We start from the raw sequence: 17,500 nt of genomic DNA, 5'->3' as shown, positions 1-17,500 counted from the left end.
CTATTTCTGCGGGTATGAATGTCCGTATATATGCTCAATAATTCGGTCAGACCTCGCACAATATAAACAAACCGGCCGATTATCCTTATTAAACACACTATCATCATCATCACTACATCAGACTCATCGCACACAAAACAATGTATGCTTCCTTCTTCCTCTCCCTTTCTCTCTTATCTTTTTCTGTCACTGTTATGATTGAAAATTTATATGTGTACATACTACCAAATATGAAAAAAAAAATGGTTAGGATTTGCTCTCATCGGGAATCGAACCCGAGCTCTCCTGATTCAGAGTCAGTCGTGTTGCCCACTACACCATGAGAACATATTATTAAAGGAGAGGAAGATGTATATATGTGTCCTTCCCTTGCTGTCTCTTTATCTCTTTCTCTGCCTGTGTATGTTTGTTCGTCTGTCTGGCTCTGTATGTCTTCTCTCCCTCTCCTTGTCTCTGCTACCCTGTCTTTCTCTTTTTTTCTTTCTCTTTATCTCTGCTACTGTCTTTCAGTGTGACTTTCTCCTCCCACCTCATACCTTTATTATAAACCTTCCGTTTTGTATACATCAAAAGGGTGAAGAGATGAAGGCGGAGAAGGGAGAAATAGAGGGAAAGTTAGAGAGAGAGAGAGAGAGAGAGAGAGAGAGAGAGAGAGAGAGAGAGAGAGAGAGAGAGAGAGAGAGAGAGAGAGAGAGAGAGAGAGAGAGAGAGAGAGAGGAATAAAAGAAAAAAGTTAATTTCCCTCCACTTTCCCTTATACTGCAGCATTATTTTTTTTTTCTTCTTCTTCTTCTTTTGTGAGGTTGACGTGTGCCTCGTGTTTCTCCCTGTCGCCGTTTGATGTCGCTTTACGTCGCATTTTTCGGTTGTCCTCTTCTCCTCCACAGTATCCTCACTATGCATCATTCTGCCACACACACGCGCATACCAGGATACGCATACACACTGACGTACACAACACACACACACATATACTAATATATATATTTCTATACACACATACATATGTGTGTGTATGTACACACAGATATATAGATAATTGCATACAGATAAATAAATGTATATATACTGATATATATGTGAATTATAGATAAACAAATGTGTATATATGTATGTGTGTGTGTACATGTATGTATATATATGTATATGATATGCATATATATACACATAAATATATATGTACATATAATATAAATACATATGAATATATATATATGTATGAGCGTGTGTTTATAAACAGATACACATACACAAATATGCGCCACATACTCATACATACATTTATATATAGACATGCATATGTATACATAGAGAGACAGATAAGGAAATATACATATATTCATACATACATATATTTATATACAGATTGATACCTAGATTGATGAAAAGATTGATAGACAGGTAGATATGATTATATACAGACATATATATTCATATATACATAAATATATATCTTTATATGTATATGTAAATATATGTATATATAATATACATAGATACAAATACACAAACACACGCACATAAAAACACACACGCATATATATAATCATTATATATGTATGCATATATATATATATATATATATATATATATATATATATGTATATGGATATATATACATATATATATATATATATCCATATACATACATACACATATAAATATATATGGATATATATACATATATATATGACATATGTACACTTATATATCCCCGTTTTTTGTTTCCTTAAACGCCGTATTCTCTCCCTTAATCCACCTCCCAGAAGAGCGATGTTCAAGAAGCCTTTGTTTCAGAGAACAATTCTCTTCATCCCCGAGTTTGATGCTGATGTCGGAAATGCAATAAGGTTCATCTTCAGACGATATTCAAGACATCATAGACCTTAACTGAACATGTAATGCGAAACACAAGTAAATATACGTGCACCTATAGGGTGTGTTAGGAGGAGAGAGAAACGAAGGGAAGAGGAAGAGAGAAATAAAGGCAAAGGAGAGAGGAAGAGAGAGAGGGACGGTGGGAGGGAGGGAGAGAGAAACTAAACAAAATATCCTCACAATCATGACAGTACACGACAAATGAATAACAATAACCTTGGACATAACGTATTTTTTCCTTTTCATATTACCTTTCTCTTCAATTATCCTGACCTTGTATCTATAAAACTCAAGATTCTACCTTACCTTTCGCTCTGTGATATATGCTTCCGTTGTCTCGCCCAAATTTGGTCATTTGGACCCTGTAAGGTCATATAAAATCAGAATGAAAATGTACACTTTCTGATACGTGAGCGAGTTTCCTACACATACATGCAGACATATTTACACATACACACACATACATATGAATAGATCTTTCTTAACACTTTTGTTATTCCCTTATTTACTCAAGGATTATCTCTCAAACACAATGCGAGGCCCGACCCAATGAATATCTATTATACGGAAATGCATATGTATTGATATATATATATATATATATATATATATATATATATATATATATATATATATATATATATAATTCTAGACATGCATATCTACCGGATAGATAGATAACTGATATATAACTATATGATAGATAGACCAATATGCATCTACTACGGGTATGCATGTCCGTATATATACACATTCCTTGGGTCAGGCCTCGCACAATTTTAACAAACCGGCCGATTATCTTGATTTTTTATCTCTACCATTATACGCACTATTATACACAATACCATCATCATCACTACATCCATCTCATGACACACAGAACAATGTATACTTACATCTTCCTCTCTTTATCTTCCTCTCTGTCTGTTATGATTTATAGTTGTTGATAGGCCTACACACTATCAAATATGAAAGAAAAAACATCCACCTTATTGTTCTCAACGGGAATCGAACCCGAGTTCTCCTGATTACGAGAACTTATGTTAGGTGAAGTTATTTCTATCTTTATGTTTCTCTATCTGTATGTGAGCATGTGTGTGTATATATATGTATATACATACACACACACACACACACACACACACACATACACACACACACACACACACACACACACACACACACACACACACACACACACACACACACACACACACACATATATATATATATATATATATATATATATATATATATATATATATATATATATATATGCGTGTTCGTGTGTGGACACGCACACACGAACACCGCAAATTCCCACATGCTAACCGCACTCACACACTTACAAAACCACACTCGCACACGGACATGGACACATAAGTGTGTACAACTGTGCGCACATACATGAACACAAATGCATAAAAATACACACAAACGCACACACAGACATACACAAATACATAGATACATGCACACGCCACACAAACGCACACACACGCACGCACGAATACAAAAAAAATAGTACTAGCATGTACACTGACACACACACACACACATACACACACACACACACACACACACGAAGAAAAACACACATCAAAATGCATTTTCATAAAGGCAAGAAAATGCTAACCAACACCAACATTAACACACACAATAGAATCTTAGGGCAAGAAAATGCTAATTAACACTAACACACCGAATAGAACTTTGTCGGGGCAAGAGAATGAAAACCAACACCAACAATAAGGCAGAGAATCACAATAACAAAAATGACACCAGCAGAGTACGGCAGCGGAGGCAACATTCTGCAACATTTAAAGACTTCTGCAACTTAATTTAGTGGAGGCGCGCTGGTGTAGTGGTTAGAGCATCGGACTCGGAGACTTCTCTGAAATCTGAGTTCGAAGGTTCGAGTCACGGACGAAAGGTTTTATATATATCATAAAACCTTTCGTACAAAGAATTACAAGTGAATTGTCATCACCCCAAAATATTTTTATCAATGAAAATGCCAACAAAATATCAACATGAAAACACAATGAAAAAAAGAAATATAAATGCGAATGTGCAATAAAGCAATTCGAGAATTTAAGAATGGGAAAAAATAAAGTGAAAACAAAAACGATAAAAAGTATAGTAAATCCAAATTACAATAATAAACAAAAAAGAAAAAAGAAAAAGGAGAATAATAATAATAATAATAAAATAGATTAATTAAAAGAATGGAAGAAATGTGTATATATAATTTTAAATCCTTTTCGGTTTAAAACCGTTGACGAATGAAATCATTAAACAGATTTAGTTGCAATTAAGTTAGACAAGGAGTTAGTTCAGTTGTCCACACACGCATGCAGAAGCACACACACACACACACACGAATTCGCACCCACACACATGCAGAAACACACCCATGATTCTGCCTTGCCCTTCGCCTTGTCATATATACTTCCTTTTTTCTCTGCCTAATTTGGTCATTTTGATCCTGTAAGGTCATATAAAATCAGGATGAAAATCTTGAATGTACTCTTTTTGATACGTGAGCGAGAGTTTCCTAAACAGACATACAAACAGACATGCAGACAGACCAACACACCCACATACACATGAATAGCTCTTTCTTAATACTTTTGTTATTCCCTTATTCTACTCAAGAATTATCTTCCTTTACATCAGTCTTGATTATAATTTAATAATCATCTCCCTTTGAAACATAATTCATTTATCTGTTTATTTATCCTCTCCACAGACACATATTATCATCCTTTGGCCGGTTTGTTAAAATTGTTCGAGGCCCGACCCAATGAATATTTATTATATGGACATACATATATATACTGAAATTAATACATATCTATCAATTTGGACATGCATATCTAATGGACAGATAGATGTATATATGTTAGATAGACTGATGTCGTCTATTTCTGCGGGTATGCATATATATGCTCATTCATTGGGTCAGGCCTCGCGTAATTTTAACAAACCGGCCGATTATCTTAATATATTACCTTTATACTCACTATAATATACACTGTCATTAGTACATCCGACTCATCACACACAAAACAGTATATGCTTTCTTCTCCTTCTCCCTCTCTTTATCTTCCCCTCTGTCACTGTTATGATTAATAGTTGAGGATATGCTTACATACTATCAAATCAAAAGGAAAAACCATCAAGAATTGTTCCCATCGGGAATCGAACCCGAGCTCTTCTGATTCAGAGGCAGGCGTGAGAAGCTATTGATAGCGAAGAGGAAGCCATCACTTGTCTGTCTGTCTGTCTCCATCTTTCTCTTTCTCTTCTTTCTCCCTGCTTGTATATATGTCTGTTTGTCTGTCTGGCTCTGTACATGTCTTCTTCCCTCTCTCTCTCCTTGTCTCTGCTATTGACTCTCTCTGTCTCTCTTTGCCTGTAATATAAAAAGGAAAAAAATACAATTCTTGTTCTCACCGGAAATCGAACCCGAACTCTCCTGAGTCAGAATCAGTCGTGTTGAACACTACACCATGAGAACTTATTATTAGGAAAAAGAAGCTGTATCTATACAAAATAATCTCCTTTCTCTCTCGCTCTCTCTCTCAGTCTGCGTATCTTTGGTCGTCTGTCTGGTTCTGTATATCTTCTCTCTCTCTTTCTTTGTTTCTTCTACTGTCTCCCTCTCTATCTCTATCTCTCTCTTTCTCTCTCACTCCTCTGTTTCTCTCTCTCTCAGTCTATCTATTTTTCTCTTTCTATCTCTATTTGACTGTATTATCTCTATCTCTGCCACTGTCTCTGCCTCTCTCTCTTTCTCTTTCTATTTCCACATTAACTGGATCAGGCACTATACGCACTATGATACACACTATCATCATCATCACTACATCCGACTCCCCACACACAAAACAAAGTATGCTTCCTTTTCCCTCTCCTTATCTTTCTCTCTTTCACTGTTATGATTTAAACTTGAGGATATACCTACATACTATTAAATGTAAAAATTCTCAACGGGAATCGAACCCGAGCTCTTTCTCTCTCTCTGTCTCTCTCTGCCTGTGTATGTCTGTTCGTATGTCTTCTCTCTCCTTGTCTTTGCTTCTCTCTCTCTCTGCTACTGTCTGTCAGTCTGACCCCCCCCCCCCCCCAACATCATACGTTTATTATAAACCCTCTGCTTTGTATGAATCAGAAAGGTGAAGAGGTGAAGGAGGAGGAGAAGAGAGAGATAGAGGGGAAGTGAGAGACAGAGAAAAATATATATGTATATATATATATATATATATATATATATATATATATATATATATATATATATATATATATACATATGTTCGTGTGTCTACCTCTGTATGTATTCTCTCTCCTTATCTTTGCTACTCTATCTCTCTCTGCTATTGTATGTTAGTCTGTCTTTCTTTTCCCAATTCATACCTTTATTATAAACCGTCTGTTTTGTATACATCAAAAGGATGAAGAGATAAAGGAGAAGAGAGAGAGGAGGGAAAGTAATATATACATATATATATATATATATATATATATATATATATATATATATATATATGTGTGTGTGTGTGTGTGTGTGTGTGTGTGTGTGTGTGTGTGTGTGTGTGTGTGTGTGTGTGGGTGGGTGTGAGTGTGTGTATATATATTTACACACACACACACACACACACACACACACACACACACACACACACACACACACGCATATATATATATATATATATATATATATATATATATATATATATATATATATATATATATATATATATATATATGTATATATATATATATATATATATATATATATATATATATATATATATATACAGAGAGAGAGAGAGAGAGAGGAATAAATGTTTATTTTCTCCTTCATTTTTCACTCTACTGTAGTATTTCCTTTTTTCTGTGTGAGGTTGACGTGTGCCTCGTGTTTCTCCCTGTCGCCGTTTGATGTCGCTTTACGTCACATTTTTCGGTTGTCCTCTTCTCTTCCACAGTATCCTCTCTATGCATCATTCTACACACACGCGCACACAGGTTTACGCATACACATTGACATACATACACACAAACTTACAAACAGATATTAATATATATATATATATATATATATATATATATATATATATGTGTGTGTGTGTGTGTGTGTGTGTGTGTGTGTGTGTGTGTGTCTGTGTGTGTGTGTGTGTGCGTGTGTGTGTGTACACAAACACATATACAAACATACAATAAAATATATATGTATGATATATATACATATATGTGTGTATGTGTCTATATATGTATTCATATAAGTGTGTGTGTGTGTATATATATATATATATATATATATATATATATATATATATATATATATGTATGTATATATATATTATATGCATATATATACATATAAATACACACACACATATATATCTATATATACATTATATACATATAAGTGTGCGTATATATATGCACAAATATAGATAGATTGATAAATAGATACACACACAAATATAAACCACACACACATATACACATGTATTTGTACATATATACAGAAAGATAGATAAATATGGATATATACATATATACATACATACACACATATATATAAATATATACACAGATAGATTGCTAGATTGATATCTATGGTTATATTCATATATATATTCTTGTATATATGTATGTATGTATTTATATGTATATATATGTATATATATAAATTTATATTTAGAAATATACACACACACACATATATACATATATACGATATATGTACCCTCGCTCCCGTTTTGTGTTTTCTCAAATGCCGCATTCCTTCATTTCAACGATCGTCTCTACTACAGCAAATAACAATTTATAAAACCAAAGCATTTGTTGCATCATCCTATGAAAGGTGAACTTGTACATGCATTTGCCTGTCTTACGGATTCAATGAAGTTCTGCAATCTAAAGCTGCGAAACTAACCTAAAGAAGCCCATGGCCAGACTTAGAGAGAGAGAAAGAAAGAGAGGGAGAGAGAAAGAGATAGAAAGAAACAGAAAAAGAGAGGGACAAAAAAATATGGAGAAAGAGAAATAGAGAGAGAGACAGAGGAGGGGAAAAGACAGAAAGAAGGAGAGAGAAACGAAGACACACAGAGAAGAGAGAGACAGACAAAACAAAGGAAAAAATACATACACAAAGAACAAGCATAAAAAAATAACTAAAATAACTTCAAAGTCATCCATCAAAAATCCGCGCATTGTTATCAATGCACATAACAGATCTTTTCCCTTTCTGTTCAATTATCCTGACCTTGTATCTATAACACCCATGATTCTGCCTTACCCTTCGCTGTGTGATTTATGCTTCCGTTGTCTCGCCCAAATTTGGCCTTTAGGGTTCGGTAAGGACATGTAAAATCAGAAAGAAAATCTTGAATGTACTCTTTCGATACGTGAGCGACTTTCCTACACAGATATACGAACTTACATGCAGACACTCACACACACATGAATAGATCTTTCTTAATACTTTTGTTAGTCCCTTATTTTTTATCAGGAAATATCTTCGTATGCAGCAGTGTCCCGTATCATTATACTGCCCTTGAATATAGATGAAAAATTCTCTTTCAAACACATTTTTTTTCTGAATGATCCTCTCCACAGGCTGGTTTGTTGAAATTGTGCGAGATAAGAAGACCCAATGAATATCTATTATACGGACATGCATATATACTGAAATAAATACATATCTGTCAGTCTAGACATGCATAGCTACCGGATAGATAGATAGATAAATGTAAATCTATTAGATATATAGACCGATATTCATCTATTTCTGCGGGTATGCATGTCCGTATATATACACATTAATAGGGTCAGGCCTCGAACAGTTTTACCAAATCGGCCGATTATCTTGATTTTTTTTTTTTTTTTTAATCTCTACCATTATACGCACTATTATACACACCATCATTATCATCACTACATCGACTCATCACACACAACAAATGTTTACTTCCCACTCTCCCTCTCCCTCCCTTCCCCCACCCTCTCTCTCTCTCTTTTCCTGTATATGTCTGGCTCTCTCTCTCTCTATCCTTGTCTCGTCTCTGCTACTATCTCTCTCTATCTCTCTTTTTGTCTCTGCTACTAAAGGTATACCAAGCAAGATGATGAAGATGAAGCTATACCTATCTAAAATAATCCTTTTCTCTCTCTCTCTCTCTCTCTCTCTCTCTCGTTCTGCCTGTATTTCTGTTCGTTTGTCTGGCTTTGTATGTTTTCTCTCATCTCATCACACACAAAACAATGTATGTTTCCTTCTCGCTCTCCTTATTTTTTCTCTCAGTCACTATTATGATTTATAGTTGATAATATGCTACATGCTATCAAAAAAAAAGAAAAAAATGTATGTTCTCATTGCGAATATTCTGATTCTGATTCAGTGTTGGCCAAAACACCATAAGAACTTGTGAACATGGGAGGGAAGCTGTAACTACAAAATAATCTCCCCCCCCCCACCCTTTGCCTGTATATGTCTCTGCATGTCTTCTCTCTCTGTTTCTGCTAGCGTCTCTCTCTCTCTATCTCTTTCTTTCTCTTTCTCTCTCTCCTCTCTTTCATTCTCTCGCTCCTCTCTTTCATTCTCTTGATTTTTTATCTCTACCAATATACGCACTATTATACACACTATCATCACTACATCCGACTCATCACACACAAAACAATGCATGCTTCCTTCCTCTCCGTATCTTTCTCTGTCACTGATATGTTTATAGTTGATAATATGCCTATCATACTATCAGGAAAAAAAAAATATTCTAATCTTGTTCTCATCGGGAATCGAACCCGAGCTCTCCTGATTCAGAGTCAGTCATGTTGACCACTACACCATGAGAACGCATTATTTAGAAGAGGAAGCTATGTCTATACAAAATAATCTACTTTCTCTCTCGCTCTCTCTCTCTGCCTGTGTATGTTTGTTCGTCTGTCTGGCTCCCTCTCTATCTCTATCTTTTTCTTTCTCCTTTAATTTCTTGCTCCTCTCTCTCTCTCTCTCAGTCTCTCTCTATTTCTCATTCTATCTCTGTATTCGACTGTATATGTCTGTTCGTATATCTGGCTCTGTATGTTTTCTCTCTCTTTCCTTGTCTTTGCTACTGTCTTTCTCTCTCCTTGTCTCTGGTACTGTCTCTCTCTCTATCTCTCCTTGTCTCTGCTACTGTCTCTGTCTCTTTCTCTCTTTCCCTTTGTATTTCCACATTAACTGGATGAGGCACTATACGAACTATCATACACACTATCATCACTACATCCGACTCACCACACACAAAACAATGCATGCTTCCTTTTCCTTCTCCCTTTTCTTTCTCTCTGTCACTATTATGATTATATTTGAGGATATGCCTACATGCTATCAAATATAAAAATAAGCTCTGTTATCATTCTCAACGGGAATTGAACCCGAGTTCTTTCTCTCTCTCTCTCTCTCTCTCTCTCTCTGCCTGTGTATGTCTGTTCGTGTGTCTGCCTCTGTATGTCTTCTCTCTCCTTTTCTTTGCTTCTCTCTCTCTCTCTCTCTCTCTCTGCTCTCTGTCAGTCTTTCTCCTCCCTTTCTCCTCATACATTTATTATAAACCCTCTGTTTGTATGAATCAGAAGGGTGAAGAGGTGAAGGAGAAGCAGAAGAGAGAGATAGAGGGAAAATGAGAAAGAGAGAGAGAGAAATACATATATATATATGTATGTATGTATGTATATATATATAGATAGATAGATAGGTAGATAGATAGATAGATAGATAGAGAGAGAGAGACAGAGAGAGAGAGGAATAAATCGAATTATTTTCTCCTTCATTTTTCCCTCCACTGCGGTATTTTTCGTTGTTCTGTGTGAGGTTGACGTGTGCCTCGTGTTTCTCCCTGTCGCCGTTTGATGTCGCTTTACGTCGCATTTTTCGGTTGTCCTCTTCTCTTCCACAGTATCCTCTCTATGCATCTTTTGCCACACACACGCGCACAGAGGTATACGCACACACCACATACACTCAATCACACAGATACTAATATATATATATATATATATATATATATATATATATATATATATATGTGTGTGTGTGTGTGTGTGTGTGTGTGTGTGTGTGTGTGTGTGTGTGTGTGTGTGTGTGTGTACACACACAGACATATACATACATAGATAAATGTATATACACATTTATGTTTATGCGTGTATATATGTATGTATATACACTTATATATACATGTTTATATATGTATGTATATATAGATATTTACATTTACATATATATATATATATATATATATATTTGAATATACATGTATATATATATGTGTGTGTGTGTGTATGTATGTGTATGTGCGTGTGTGTGTGTGTGTATTTATATATGAATATATATATGAATATAAATATATATGTGTGTGCATGTGTATAGATATGAATAGATAAATAAACAGATGGACAAATTCACACACAAATATACACCACACACATATACATACAAATATCTAACCTAAGCAACTGTTGCATCATCCTATTAATGGTCAACTTGTACATGCTTTTGCTTGTCTCAACACAACAAAAAAATTTGACACAACAGATCTTTCCTTTCATATTACCTTTCTGTTCAACTTTCCTGACCTTGTATCTATAACACCCACGATTCTGCGTTTCCCTTCGCTCTGTGATTTATGCTTCCGTTGTCTCGCCCAAATTTGGTCATTTGGATTCTGTAAGGTCATATAAAGTCAAAATAAAACTCTTGAATATAATCTTTCTGATACTGAGCGAGTTTCATACACAGACATACAAACATACATGAAGACACACACACACAAACACACCTGAATAGATCTTCCTTACTACTTTTGTTATTCCCTTATATTACTCAAGAATTATTTTCGTATAAAAAGTCATGTCTTCCAAACATAATATGTTTTTGTCTTTTCTTTTCTTTTCTATTTTTTATTTATTCATTTATTTATTTATTTATGATTCTATGGACACATCCTTAGGCCGGTTTGCTAAAATTGTGCGAGGCCCGACCCAATGAATATCAATAATACAGACATGCATCTATACAAAAATAAATACATATCTATCAGTCTAGACATGCTTATTACCGGATAGATAGATAAATGTATATCTATTAGATAGATAGACTGAGATGCATCCATTTCTGCGGGTATGAATGTCCGTATATATGCTCATTCATTGGGTCAGACCTCGCACAATATAACCAAACCGGCCGATGACTCATCACACACAAAACACATGTATGCTTTCTTCTCCCTCTTTCTTTCTCTCTCCTTAACTTTTTCTAAGTCACTCTTAACCTTGAAAGTTGATGTCTACATACTACAAAAAAAAAGGAAAAAAAATAGTTTATTCTCATCGGGAATCGAACCCGAGTTCGCCTGAATCAGTGTCAGACATGTTGACCACTACACCATGAGAACATATAAATATTAATGTGGAAGCCATCTGTCTATATTTCTATCTATCTATCTCCCTCTCTTTCTCTCCCTCTCTCTCTTTCTCTCCCTCTCTCTCTCTTTCTCTTTCTCCCCCTTTCTCTCTCAGTCTCTCTCTTTCTTTTTCTCTCTCTTTGGCCGGTTTGTCAAAATTGTGCGAGGCCCGACAACATGAATATTTATTAGACGGACATGCATATGTACTGAAATTAATACATATCTACCAGTCTAGACATGCATATCTAAAGGATAGATAGATGATTGTATATGAATGAATTTCTACATGTATTTGCATGTCTTAAGTATCCAATGAAGTGCTACAATTTAAAGTTCCGAAACTGTATTAAATAAGACGACAGAGAGAGAGAGAGAAAAAAGAAGAGAGACGAAGACATAAAGAGGAGAGAGACAGATAGAGATAGAGGAAAATGGGAGACAAAGACAGAGGGAGAGAGAAAGAGAGAGAAAGAGGAATAAAGTTCTTTCTCCTTTTTCCTTCTACATCCTATGAGTGGTGATTTTTTTTTACATGCATTGCCTATTTTACGCATTCCATGAAGTGCTACAATTTACAGGTGCGAAGCTGCACTAAAGAAAATACTAGTCAGGCGAGAGAGAGAGAAAGAAATAAAGAGGGAGACAGAGAAGGAGAGAGAAAACGACAGAGAGGAGAGACACAAAGAACAAGGAAACACGAAGAAACTAACCAAAATAACCTGTAAGTCATGACATACACAACAATAAACTTAGACACAAGTGATCGTTTCCTTTTTATATTTTTTTTCTTCAATGATTCTATAACATCCACGATTCTGCCTTATCCTTCGCTCTGTGATATATGTCTCCGTTGTCTCGCCCAAATTAGGTCATTTGGATCCTGTAAGGTCATATGAAATCCGAATGAAAATCTTGAATGTACTCTTTCTGATACCTGAGCGAGTTTCCTAGACAAACATGCAAACATACATTCAGAAACACACACACATGAATAGATCTTTCTTAATACTTTTGTTAGTCCCTTATTTTTTATCAGGATATATCTTCGTATGCAGCCGTATCATTATACTGCCCTTGATTATAAATATAATTCGCGTATCATTATACTGCCCTTGATTATAGATAAAATTCCTACCTCTTTCAAACACATTTTTTTCTGACTGATCCTCTCCACAGACACACATTATCATCCTTTGACCGGTTTGTTAAAATTGTGCGAGATAAGAAGACCCAATGAATATCTATTATACGGACATGCATATAAACTGAAATGAATACATATCTATCAGTCTAGACATGCATAGCTACCGGATAGATAGATAGATAAATGTAAATCTATTAGATATATAGACCGATATTCATCTATTTCTGCGGGTATGCATGTCCGTATATATACACATTAATAGGGTCAGGCCTCGAACAGTTTTAACAAATCGGCCGGTTATCTTGATTTTTTTTTTTTTTTTTTTTTTTTTATCTCTACCGTTATACGCACTATTATACTCACCATCATTATGATCACTACATCGACTCATCACACACAACAAATGCTTACTTCCCCCTCTCCCTCTCCCTCTCTTCCCCCACCCTCTCTCTCTCTCTCTTCCTGTATATGTCTGTTCGTTTGTCTGGCTCTCTCTCTCTCTCTCTCTCTCTCTCCTTGTCTCGTCTCTGCTACTATCTCTCTCTATCTCTCTTTTTGTCTCTGCTACTAAAGGTATACCAAGCAAGATGATGAAGATGAAGCTATACATACCCAAAATAATCTTCTTTTTTTTTTCTTTCTCTCTCTCGTTCTGCCTGTATTTCTGTTCGTTTGTCTGGCTTTGTATGTTTTCTCTCTTTCCCTCCTTATCTCTGCTACTGCTTCTCTCTCTCTCTCTTTCTCTTTCTCTCACTCTCTCTCTCTCTCCTCCTCTATGTCTGTTCGACTTTCTAGCTTTTTATATCTTCTCTCTCTCTGTGTCTCCTTGTGTCCAGTATCATTATATTGCCCTTGATTATAAATAATAATAAAAAAAAAAACATCTCTCTTTCAAACACAATTCATACATACTGAAATAAATACAAATTTCTCAGCCTAGATATCCATATCTACCGGGTAGATAGATAAATAAATGTATATTTATTAGCTAGATATGCATATAATTCTGCGGGTATGAATATATGCACATTAATTGGGTCAGGCCTGGCATAATTTTTTTATCACTACATCCGACTCATCACACACAAAACAATGTATGTTTCCTTCTCCCTCTCCTTATTTTTCTCTCAGTCACTATTATGATTTATATTTGATGATATGCTACATGCTATCAAAAAAAAAAAAAAAAAAAAAAACGTATATGTTCTCACTGCGAACATTCTGATTCTGTCAGTGTTGGCCAATACACCATAAGAACTTGTCAATATGGGAGGGAAGCTGCATCTATGCAAAATAATCTCTCTCTCCTCCCCGCCCCCCCTACCCTTTGCCTGTATATGTCTCTGTATGTCTTCTCTCTCTGTTTCTGCTTGCGTCTCTCTCTCTCTATCTCTTTCTTTCTCTTTCTCTCGCTCCTCTCTTTCATTCTCTCGCTCCTCTCTTTCATTCTCTCTTGATTTTTAATCTCTACCATTATACGCACTATTATACACACTATCATCAGTACATCCGACTCATCACACACAAAACAATGCATGCTTTCTTCTCCCTCTCCGTATCTTTCTCTGTCACTGATATGTTTATAGTTGATAATATGCCTACACACTATCAAATATATAAGAAAAAAAATTAATAATTGTTCTCATCGGGAATCGAACCCGAGCTCTCCTGATTCAGAGTCAGTCATGTTGACCACTACACCATGAGAACGTACTATAGAGAAGAGGAAGCTATATCTTTAAAAAATCTTTCTCTCTCTCTCTCTCTCTCTGCCTGTGTATGTTTGTTCGTCTGCCTGGCTCTGTATGTCTTCTCTCTCTTTCTCTCTCTTTGTTTCTGCTACTGTCTCCCTCTCTATCTCTATCTCTCTCTTTATCTCTCCTTTTCTCTCTCGTTCCTCTCTTTCTCTCACTCAGTCTCTCGTTTTCTCTTTCTATCTCTATCTTTCTATGTTCATATATCTAGCTCTGTATGTTTTCTCTCTCTCTCTCCTTGTCTCTGCTACTGCCTCCCTTTCTCTCTCCTTGTCTCTGCTATTGCCTCTGTCTCTGTCTTTCTCTTTCTATTTCCACATTAATTGGGTCATGCACTATACGCACTATTATACACATTATCATCATCACTACATCCGACTCACCACACACAAAACAATGCTTGTTTCCTTTTCCCTCTCCTTATCTTTCTCTGTGTTATGATTTATACTTGATGATAGGCCTACATACTATCAAATATAAAAATAAGCTCTATTATTATTCTCAACGGGAATCGAACCCGAACTCCTACTTTCTCTCTCTGTCTGTATATGTCTTCTCTCTCCTTGTCTTTCCTTCTCTCCTACTGTCTGTCAGTCTGATCCCCCCCCCCCCCCACCTCGTACGTTTATTATACATTTTCTGCTTTGTATACATCAGAAGGGTGAAGAGGTGAAGGAGGAGGAGAAGAGAGAGATAGAGGGAAAGTAAGAGAGAGAGAGAGAAATATATATATATATATATATATATAGAAAGAGAGAGAGAGAGAGAGAGAGAGAGAGAGAGAGAAAGAGAGAGAGAGAGAGAGAGATAGAGAGAGAGAGAGGAATAGATAAAATCATTTTCTCCTTCATTTTTCACTCTACTGAAGTATTTTCTTTTTTTCTGTGTGAGGTTGACGTGTGCCTTGTGTTTCTCCCTGTCGCTGTTTGATGTCACTTTACGTCACATTTTTCGGTTGTCCTCTTCTCTTCCACAGTATCCTCACTATGCTACATTATTCTCAATTGCTACACACACGCGCACAGAGGGATATTTATATTTATATATAAATATATATATATGAATATATATGTGTGCATAGATAAATAAGCAGATGGACAAATACACACACAAATATACACCACACACATATACATACAAATATCTAACCTAAGCAATTGTTGCATCATCCTATTAATTGTCAGCTCGCTTTTGCTTGTCTCAACACAACAAGAAACTTGTACACATGTCTTTTCCCTTTCATATTACCTTTCTGTTCAATTATCCTTACCTTGTATCCATAACACCCAAGATTCTGCCTTACCCTTCGCTCTGTGATACATGCTTCAGTTGCCTCGCCCGAATTTGCTCAAAAATAAGAAATAAAAAACAAACATCAAGAAACTAACCATAATAACATAAAATGAGTTATCAGTACATTTAGACAACAATAATCTTGGACACAACAGGTCTTTTTTCAATTCATATTGCTTTTCTGGTCAGTTTTCCTGACCTTGTATCTATAACACCAACGATTCTGCCTTACCTTTCGCTCTGTGATATATGCTTCTGTTGTCTCGCCAACATTTGGTCTTTTGGTTAATGTAAGGTCATATAAAATCAGAATGAAAATCTTGAAGGTACTCTTTCTGATACGTTAGCGAGATTTTCCTACACAGACATGCAAACACAGACACACACACACACACACACACACCTGAATAGACCTTTCTTAATACTTTTTTATTATTTTGTATCATTCCCTTATTTTTCATCAAGAAATATATCCGTATACAGCAATGTCCCGTATCATTATATCGCCTTTGATTTTAATTAAAAAATAATAATTGAAACACATTTTTTTTCTGAATGATCCTCTCCACAGACACATATCATCATCCCTTTGCTTGTTTGTTAAAATTTGTGCGAGGTAAGACGACCCAGTGAACATATATTATACAGACATGCATATAAACTGAAATAAATACATATCTATCAGTCTAGACATGTATAGCTACCGGACAGATAGACAGATAAATGTATAGCTGTTGGATATATAGACCGATATCTATCTATTTCTGCAGGTATGCATGTCCGTATATATGCACATTCATTGGTCAGGCCTCGCACAATTTTAACAAACCGGACGATAATTTTTTTTTTTAATCTCTACCATTATACGCATTATTATACACACTATCACCATCACTCCATCCGACTCATCACACAAATCACTGTATGCTTCATTCTCCCTCTCCCTCTCCGTCTGATCTTTCTCTCTGTCA

At 35.5% G+C, this 17,500-nt stretch overlaps 3 non-coding genes across 3 annotated transcripts; all 3 read right to left on the bottom strand.

The window, feature by feature from the left end:
- Positions 1-254: 254 nt before the first annotated feature.
- Positions 255-327, bottom strand: TRNAQ-CUG (transfer RNA glutamine (anticodon CUG)). The gene has a single exon. It is a non-coding gene; the product is annotated as a tRNA-Gln (tRNA).
- Positions 328-9,675: 9,348 nt separating this feature from the next.
- Positions 9,676-9,748, bottom strand: TRNAQ-CUG (transfer RNA glutamine (anticodon CUG)). Its single transcript has one exon. It is a non-coding gene; the product is annotated as a tRNA-Gln (tRNA).
- Positions 9,749-15,119: 5,371 nt separating this feature from the next.
- On the bottom strand, positions 15,120-15,192 carry TRNAQ-CUG (transfer RNA glutamine (anticodon CUG)). The gene has a single exon. It is a non-coding gene; the product is annotated as a tRNA-Gln (tRNA).
- Between the last annotated feature and the right edge of the window lie 2,308 nt (positions 15,193-17,500).

Source organism: Penaeus vannamei, chromosome 15, assembly GCF_042767895.1.
Source record: "Penaeus vannamei isolate JL-2024 chromosome 15, ASM4276789v1, whole genome shotgun sequence".
NCBI classification, from domain to species: Eukaryota; Metazoa; Arthropoda; class Malacostraca; order Decapoda; family Penaeidae; genus Penaeus; species Penaeus vannamei.
The sequence above is the reverse complement of the archived record's forward strand: the minus strand, read 5'-3'. Positions and strand labels throughout refer to the sequence as shown.